The sequence below is a fragment of the Canis lupus genome, chromosome 1 (assembly GCF_048164855.1).
Source record: "Canis lupus baileyi chromosome 1, mCanLup2.hap1, whole genome shotgun sequence".
NCBI lineage: Eukaryota > Metazoa > Chordata > Mammalia > Carnivora > Canidae > Canis > Canis lupus.
The window spans coordinates 102,532,943-102,542,664 of NC_132838.1; the positions used below are offsets into that span (position 1 = coordinate 102,532,943).

At 46.0% G+C, this 9,722-nt stretch overlaps 1 long non-coding RNA gene across 1 annotated transcript; it reads left to right on the top strand.

Annotated features, from left to right (window-relative positions):
- Positions 1-4,244: 4,244 nt before the first annotated feature.
- On the top strand, positions 4,245-9,720 carry LOC140642656 (uncharacterized). The gene is made up of 2 exons (XR_012039075.1): positions 4,245-4,894; positions 9,536-9,720. It is a non-coding gene; the product is annotated as an uncharacterized lncRNA (long non-coding RNA).
- Positions 9,721-9,722: the final 2 nt, after the last annotated feature.

Genomic DNA, 9,722 nt, shown 5'->3' on the forward strand with positions numbered 1-9,722 from the left:
AACCTGCTTCATTCAAGGGTATGCAAAATACTCTCATATGTGCACGTCCTATACTCATTCCCATTGTTAGCATGGACATGTGCAGATTTCCAAAAGGGTTCCAAACGTTACACTATACTGGAGAGAAAACATAATGGTACACTCAATATAAGAATTTGTTCTGGTGGTCTCACTCTTAATCTTAAAGATGAGAGAGATTATAAAAGCAAACAGAAAACAAGTCTATCCTTACACAAAGATACTCAGTATTAATACTCTATAGGAAAAAAAATGAAAGTCTTTTGTAAGAAAAAATATCTTAAAGAAGGTTTTTTTGGTCCAATTCAATTAATTTTTAAGGCACGTGAATGAAAAATCAGTAATTTTTTTTTTGGTAAAGTCTACTTTTTTTACACCAAAAATTCTAGCTTTTGAGGCTCTATTATTGTTCCATCCAATACAACTTTTAAAGTATTCTCATTTCAGGGCAGTCCAGGTGGCTCAGTGGTTTAGTGCTACCTTCAGTCCAGGGCGTCATCCTGGAGACCCAGGATTGAGTCCCACGTCGGGCTCCCTGCATGGAGCCTGCATCTCCCTCTGCCTGTATCTCTGCCTTTCTCTCTGTCTCTCATGAATAAATAAATTTTTAAAAATCTTTAAAAAAATAAAATAAAAATAAAGTATTTGGATTTCATATAAATTTAATAAACTTTAACCCACGAAGTTAAGAAAAACTTCTAGGAATGTATTCATGGGAAATAATCAGGGATAAAGGACATTTCCAGGTATAAAAATGATTACCATAATACTATTAAATAGCAAAACACTGGCTATAAGAGAGGTTTACACATTCTTCTACCGAATATTTTCTGAATCAGGCATCAGAGTGTTCCAAATCCATGCCTGTGTTAGGTGTACTTGAAGCAAAAAAACAGATATATTAAGTAGATATACAGTATGCTGAAATGTGCTAAGAGTTAAAAAAAAAAAAAAAGAGTAAAGCAGAGAAGATGTGAAGAATTTGGGTGGGAGTCTTTGAAAGTACAGAGAGCGCAATCAGGAAAATGAGAAGGCAATTTTTGAGGAAGCAAAGTGAGTGATGGAGGAGGATGGTAAAACAAAGGGCCAGGTAGGGTCAGTAAGGGTGCTGTCAGCACATCAAGGATGTGTCCTTCATTCGGGGATGCCCTGGGAGGGTTCTGAACAGAGAGTGACATGGCAGTTAGAACAGACCCTGCCTGGCTGCAGTGCTGGGATGTGACTGCAGGGAGTACATGTAGAAGCAGGAAGTCACAGAAGCAGAGCCCAGGGGCCAATAGTAAGATAACAAGCAGCGATGGTCGCTGTGGGTGTGATGATCATCGACAAGTTCCTAATATAAAGTGAAAATGGCACTGACAGGATTTGCAATGAGGTAAACACAAGGAGTGGGGAAAGAGGGGACAATGATGCAAAGGTTTCTGGCCTAGTAACTGACAGCATGAAACTGCCATGGTCTGAAACAGAGACAACTGTGGGAGCAGCCAGTTTGGGGGGAACCTTAGAATTCAAATGTGAATGTGTTAGGTATGAGTTACCTATTCAATATTCAATATTCCTCAAGGAGAAGTCACGTTGGACACTCAGGCATGGAACTCAGAGCAGAGGTTCGAGCTGGAAAGGCGAATTTGGAAGAAGCCTTCCTGTGGCCAGTTTCTACAGATGAGAAAAAACTGACCTCCTCAGGGGAACAAGTGCACACAGACAAGAAAGGAGAGCCAAGAACACAACCTGGAGGCACACCAACAGCTGTAGGTCAGGGGAGGAACCAGCAGTGAAAACTGAGAAGTCAGGAAGGTGGGAAAAAGGCCAGTTGAGTGTTGTGTCCTAGAGGCCAAGGGAAAAAAGGGCCCTGTGGATAGCAAGGGATGAGCTATGTCAAGGGTTGGCAGTCCCCCATTTTTGTAAATAAAGTTTTATTGTAACACAACCCTGCCCATTCATTTACCTATTGTCTATGGTTGTTTCAGTTATAGAAGGCAGAGTTGGGCAGCTGCAACATAGACCTTATGGCCTGTAGAGCCTAAAATATTTACTATCTACCTTTTAGAGTGAAAGTTTGCCAACCCCTGAGCTGCTTCAAATGCCAACGATAGTCAAAAAAGACTGAGGACTGGGCAGTGCATCTGGTAATGTGAGATTACTGGTAATTTGGTTAAAAGTACTTTGGGTGGTACAACTGGAACCTAGTCCACATATTTATGAGCCCGTGATCATATTTATGAGGCATAGAAAACAGAAACAAACAAAACTATTTGATGGTATTTTAAGAAGCCACATAATTGAGTAAGAAAAAGACAGCTTCTCATATTGCACCGGTGCTGCCCTTTCCTCTTCTGCCTGCCAAAGATCCCCTCTCCTTTCAAAACATGGCTCAAAAATCACCTTCTGGGGAGAGAGCCCCTCCCTTCCCCCACAGGCAGCCAGAAGCCAAGAGGTCCTCTAGGCAGCTCTCACCTGCCCTCAAGAACCTTGTTTGCTTGCTTCCATGACTTTCCACCAACAGACTGTGAGCAACTTGGGAGCAGGGACTGGGCTTGACCATCTGTTTCTCCAGGGACAGACACCAAGTGGATACCAAATAAAACAGGTATAGCACACGCAGCTGTGGTGCTTGCCCCAAGGAGAACCTCTTGGCTCCATCAGAGTCCCCTCTCAGAGTCTGTCTCAGAACATTGGCACAGCGCAGTGCTGAATCACTTCACCAATGAAGAATGAACACTGAATGGGATGAAGAGGAAGCAGGGAAGGAAGCCCTGGGCTACCCCTGTAGCCCATCACTCACCAGAATGTAAGGAAATGGGAAACAGCTCCCAGGACAGCTCTCTTAAACGGAAAACTTTTAAAAGAAAATAAACATTATTAAGTCCTGAAAAGCACGGCTGCGTTTCAGACAAGAAAGTGGAAATGCCAACTCACCTGAGACATGGCTTTCAGTTCAGTTCTCGCCCCTGCTGCCTCCTGCTTGTGCCTCCTCTCCCGAAGGGCAGTGGCCCTAGAGGGCATAACTGGGGGGAGAGAGAGGAGCTGGAGAAGGAGTCTACACCGCGCTCCTCATCACCTGCCTGAAATCGGCCCCTTCTTGCAGAGCCTTAAACTACAGCCATACATCGGGAAGCGCTTCAACAAGTGAAGAATGAAATGCTCTCGGGCATGAGCAGATGGGACCAGTTTTGCAGGAACGGACCTGTACACGACCATCGTTCCACCTAGGGGCTTCCAAGGAGGGAGAGGGGTTTCCTCTGTCGGGAGCATGGACTAGAATGGTGTCCGGCTAGGCCGCCCTCCCTCCCTGCACCGCTGCTCGATGCTCGGACTCAGGGTAAACTTCCATACCTTCGAGGGATGATTCCTCCATATACCAGCCCCAGAGCCGAGGGACCCCCATTCAGCAGCACGTGGGCCCGAGAGGCCTCTGCCCCAGACCTCAGCCTCCCCACACTCTGAGGGGGTGACTCCGTCCCCGACCACCTGTCACCCTCACCTCGGTTCTCCGGCCCCATGGTCACCGCTGCTCGCGGGCCCCTGCAGGACAGGCCGTTCCTCGCGCGCAGCCTTCCCCGAGCAGGGCGGGCGAAGGCGGCCGGGGTCCCCGCAGTCCGGCCTCGGCCCGACCCGGGCTTTGTGCGGGGAGAGCCTCGGCGGGGCGGGGACCCCCGCCCGCGGGCCCCCGCGCTCGCCGCTCCCTGCATGTCGTAGAGGCGCGCGCGCTCGCTGCCCCCACCCACCGCGGGCACGCCCGGCGTCCAGCGGGCCCCGCCCCTCCCCTCCCCGCGCCCCTGCGGCCGCCGAGCCCCCCGACCCGGCCGGCCGCACGAACCCCGGCCGCCGACCGCCGCCGGAAGTGGCCGTAGGCGGCCACCGCAACGCTCTCTGGGAAACGTAGTCCCGGCCAGGGCGGAGGCAAAACTGAGCGAAGCGCAAGCCGCAATGCGTCGGCCCTCCCTGGGCCGACCCAGCGTCTGTCGTCTCCTCTCCGGGCCGGCCGCTTCTGGCTCTTCCTGAGCGCGGCCCCCGGTGGTTGTGGACACCCGACACAGGCCTGGCCGGAAGTAAAGGCCTCCCCGATGTTTCGACGACGCCCCACGGGCTTCTGGGAATCGGCGCTGGGTTCGGATTCGCGCAGGCGCGGTTCCCTGGGGAGCGGAGCTGGCGTGAGGGGCGGGGCTGGCGGTGAGGGGCGGAGCCGCGGGGCTGACGTGGTGGCTGCGGGAGGTGGAGGTGGCGCGGTCCTCAGACGCGCGCCCCGCAGGTGTCCCGGTGGACCGAGTGTGGGCGCAGGGCAGCGCTGGGCCTTGGCGGCATCTGCAGTGTGATTCTGCTGGGGCCATGTGAGCACAGCGTGCCTTCCCGTCCGACTCGCGGCGCGCCTTTGACCCCAGGTGGCGCCCGTGTCCTGGACACTCGGGCCCCCGGCCCCTACACCCACCCTCGCATGTGCCACTCCCCTCTGCTTGTGGCCTTCCCCCACACTGTCGTTGGGGCTCGTTCCCAACTGTCACTCGCAGTCACGAATGCCGGTCGCCTCGTGACCTTCTGAAATCTGCTGCAGTACCTTCATTGTTACCTGAATTAATTGATGTTTTTATTCATTCACGCGGTTGGGCCAGTCCTAACCCTGGAGCTGAGAGCCTCGTTCGGCTCAGTGCATAACCTCACTTAGCACTGGCATAATGCGGTTGTGACACTCAGCATCACACACCCAAGAGGCGTCCTGTTACATTTATAGGGCATTTTGTAATGTCATTTAAGACAGGAAAGAGATGAGGGGTAGCCAGGGGCTGGGGGCAAGAGGAGGAGACTCAAAACAAAGGTCTTATATATCTTGATCGGAGCCGTTACACAGCTATGAATTTGTCAAAATTCTACACCTAAGGTGAGTACATTTTACTGCACTAGCTTTTAAAAACTCATTAAATTTTATACTTAATATCTGTGTGTAAATATTTTCTCATTAAAAATAAAGTTGGAAAAAAAAATAAAGTTGGAGTGGCTTAGATGGTTAAGTGTCTGCCTTCAGCTCACATCCTCATCTCCCGTTCTGGGATCCAGGCCCATGTTGGCTCCAGGCTCAGCGCAGAGCTTGCTTCTTCTTTTTTTTTTTTTATTGGAGTTCAGTTTGCCAACATTTAGCATAACACCCAGTGCTCATCCCGCCAAGCGCCCCCCTCAGTGCCCATCACCTAGTCACCCCAACCCCCCACCTACCTCCCTTTCTACTACCCCTTGTTCATTTCCCAGAGTTAGGGGTCTCTCATGTTTTGTCACCCTCACTGATATTTTCACTCATTTTCTCTCCTTTCCCTTTATTCCCTTTCACTAATTTTTATATTCTCCAAATGAATGAGACCATATAATGTTTGTCCTTTTCCGATTGACTTTTTTCACTCAGCATAATACCCTCCAGTTCCATCCAGTCGAAGCAAATGGTGGGTATTTGTCATTTCTAATGGCTAATATTCCATTGTATGCATATGCCACATCTTCTATATCCATTCTTCTTTCGATGGACACTGAGGGTCCTTCCACAGTTTTGCTATTGTGGACATTGCTGCTATAAACATTGGGGTGCAGGTGTTCCAGTCTTTCACTGCATCTGTATCTTTGGGGTAAATCACCAGCAGTGCAATTGCTGGGTCATAGGGCAGTTTTATTTTTAACTCTTTGAGGAACCTCCACACAGTTTTCCAGAGTAGCTGCACCAGGAGGAGCTTGCTCCTCCCTCTCCCTCTGCCTCTCCCCTGCTATCTTTGTCTCAAATGAATAAATAAAATTTTTTTTTTTAAAAAGTCATAAAGCCCTCATTGACATAATAGAACTGAGTTTAAATCACTGTAACTGGGCAGCCCTGGTGGCTCAGCGATTTAGCACCACCTTCAGTCCAGGGCCTGATCCTGGAGACCCAGGATCGAGTCCCACGTCAGGCTCCCTGCATGGAGCCTGCTTCTCCCTCTGCCTGTGTCTCTGCCTCTCTCTCTGTGTGTGTCTATCATGAATAAATAAATAAAATCTTTAAAAAAAATAAATCACTTTAAAAGACTTTCTTTAAATTAATGAAATGACCCTGGGGAGGGAGCTCAATTATGAACCAGCAAATAGAAAACCATGGGTAGAGAATATAGCCTGTCCCTTTTCTTTCTGGAATTGGCCTTGGGGTTATAACTGGTGTGTACAACTTCTACTTTATATAATGCCATGCTTCTCTGAGGCTTGACCAACCTCTTTGTCAGGGATAACCAGACCCAAACCATCAATGGCCTGGGTGGTATTGCAAGTGTTTTCCATTTCCATTTACTATTGTGCATGATAGTTCAAGGAAGTGAACCATCGTAATCCTCCCAAGCCCCATTAGTCAGCGTCAGCTCTCTTTATTCTTGCCTGTCAGGATCAACCACTGGCTTATCTATCCCTCTAGTGGCATGAGACGTATGGAATGGACAGAGGTCATTACTGTACCCATTGTCATTCCTGATTGAAGATTTCCTCCCAGGATTAAAATTTTAGCACAACCATAATTCAGAATTGGGAAAGAGAAACTAACAATTTTGAACATAGGACATTATACTCAGACATGGCAATTAGTACAAGTAAATGCCCCAACCATAATGTCTTTCCAGTATTATAAATATATATTTTTCAATATATATTTTTTCAGATTTCCAGTATATAAAGAATCCCCACCCCCACCTTTTTAACTTTATAAAACCAAATGCTATATTTTCCCCTTCTTTAAAAAAAATCTGCTCTCCTAATGGCAGGAGCTTAAAATGGCCAGGTGGCGTGCAGCTTCTGATTTAATATCATTACCATTTGCCCTAATGGAAGAATTCCTCTGTTTGGTGCTAAAAACAAACCTCCGTATCACCAGAATCCAGAAGCATGAGATAAAGAACCAAAAGTTTTAGTGCGAGTCATTCAGCATACACCTACCCATTCCTTAGGATTTTTAATGCATTCCTGATAAAAGTGCCACTAAGTGAAAAGCTAAGAAAAGATTTCCAATACATTTAATATAAAAATGATGAAGCTTTTACAACCCAACCCTAAATACTCAATTTTTACAGATAGAAAAATAGATTAACTGCACAATGAACACAGGTCTATAAGAGTAAAAAAATATTGAGAGCAAAAATACAGTTCACACATAAAATGTAATGTAATGAAGATTCATTTACTTGCTAAAGTGGAAACAGAAGGGCAGCCCGGGTGGCTCAGTGGTTTAGCGCCGCCTTTAGCCCAGGGCCTGATCCTGGAGACCTGGGATTGAGTCCCACATCTGGCTCCCAGCATGGGGCCTGCTTCTCCCTCTGCCTGTGTCTATGCCTCTCTCTCTCTGTCTCTCATGAATAAATAAAATCTTAAAAAAAAAAAAAAAAAGTGGAAACAGAAGACTTGGTAGGTGGTGGTGCAAAGGAGTCATTTTTTTCAGGAAGAATATTCCTCTTTCTGTTCCTCCCCCCCCCCCCCCCAGTGTTTCAACCTTTTGGGGGACTTAAGATTATCTCACTTGTTTCTGCTTCAGAGTAGTCATGTCACAGAAAAAAGCAAAATATAGGGACCCCTGGGTGGTCCAGTGGTTGAGCGTCTGCCTTCAGCTTGGGGCGTGATCCCAAGGTCCTGGGATCAAGTCTTGCATTGGGCTCCCCACAGGGGAGCCTATGTCTCTGCCTCTCTCTGTATATCTCTCATAAGCAAATTTTAAAAATCTTTTTTAAAAAAAGCAAAAAATAGTCTAAATGAAGTGATACAAAACATACCTCTTGCCAGTATGCATTAAAAAGCACAATATTTGTGATCATGTACATATGGCATGCAATTCAAATTTGTTCCACATGATAGCCTCTGACTAGAAACTGTTATGCTGCATAAACTGGTGAGTGTGCTTTGTCTGATAGCCTAATGTTGAAATACTATTCTTTATAGTATACTTAGTGTATCTGCTTCTCAGTGATGGGGGTGCAAGGAGTAGCAACTAACTCTTCAATATTCCTCCAACCACAGAGCACACAGGGACATCACTAAGGTGGCAGCTCCCAGTGTTGTCTTAGGATTTGATTCAGACTAGCATGAATGTTACCAAACCAAGTAGGAATAACTAGTTTTGAGTTTATTTACCAGGCTTTAGTCAGGAAACACATACACCATGGGGCTCAGTAGAGGGAATTTAATGCAGGGAACTAATGACAAAGCTGCTGGGAAAAGTGAGAGAAGAACAGGGAGGCCACTCAGATCAGTAATGGGAGAGCAATTACCAACACTAGAGCTTGAAGGCCAAAGGGTAGAGGGGTTATTATCATAGCCATGAATCAGGGCCACCTGAAGAGCTAGACCAATCCACAGGGAATTCCCTAGCGGGAACTGGGACTGTAAGAAGAGGTGACTGGACGGAAGTAGAGGCAATGTAGCTATCATCATTGTGACCACCCGAAGCAGATTAAGTGAGAGAGAAATACCGATTTCTCCCCAACTCTCACCTTTCCATATATTGCTAGTGCCTCCAACTTAGTAAACTAGACAGAAAACCAGTGGCAAAGGACTCTAGGAAATGTCACCTGCAGAGCTTAAACACATGCAATAGAGTGTAGAACAGGGGATAAGGCAGAAAATGGATCTTACATAGAACAGGCAAACGACTGTCACAGGATTCCACAGGCCTACTCAAGAATTGCTCCATAGTCCTCCAGAATGACTGCAGTACATGTCCCTATAGCTCAGAATTCTTCCAAAAATGCTGGCTATTTCCTTTTCCTTAGTATGCACTTACCTTGGTAAATGGCTGCAATTCTTTTGCAAATCCTAAGAGTAAAGGTCATAGTGGTGTTATAGGAAGGCTTTCCTCAGGGGTACCAAGCCTCCTGTCCATAAACCCAGATCTGGGAACAGGATGACAGACAGTTTCTAGTGTGGGTGATAACTGGACTGAGTGAGGCTTTTAGACAACAGAAATGAAGTGCTAAATAGGCAAATAAAGTAAACTTTCAGTGGTTGACTACTGATTTGTAGACTTGCTAGTAATCACAGCCAGCAATCTGTCAGACCATCAGTGGTATGCTGGTAAAGTTTGACACGAGGCTCCCCAAGGGAAAGAGGTGTGTGTATACTATATGCAATAAATTTATTGTAATTTTACAGATGTGTAGCACACATTTAGAAATGATAGCAAAATGCAATACTCTTGGATTGTCAATTCTGTATAGCAATTGATTCTCTTAGAATGCTTTTCTGTTGACTTTAGCTAATGTAAGCTTAAAACTGACAAATGGGTAGAATTCTGACAATGTTGGCTGATATTTTTGTTTACTTTAAAGAGTAAGATCAAAGTGAAACAAGAGGAGGACATAGGTCAGCACTTCACTTGTTATGTCAATGATAGGACTATTATTATCTTTGCTAAATAATAGCTTTTGAATACTGGAAGAATATTTCCTCTACTGTTTGTGCAGTTCACAATGTACAGACATGACACATTTTTAAGTTTAACCTGAATTCCTAACATTTTCTCTGTCAACTTTTAAAGTCGACCAGCCTTGAATTGGAGTGTATGCTGTTAAATACTCCCATCATACTTGAGTTAAAGTTACCAGCATGTTGTCACTGAATGCAGAGTTGGAAAGACGCACAGCAGCAACTATTATGTGATATGTCTCTTCTACAAATTTTAGTCATATAAATAAAATATGGTAAATAAATGCTCAAAACTCAGA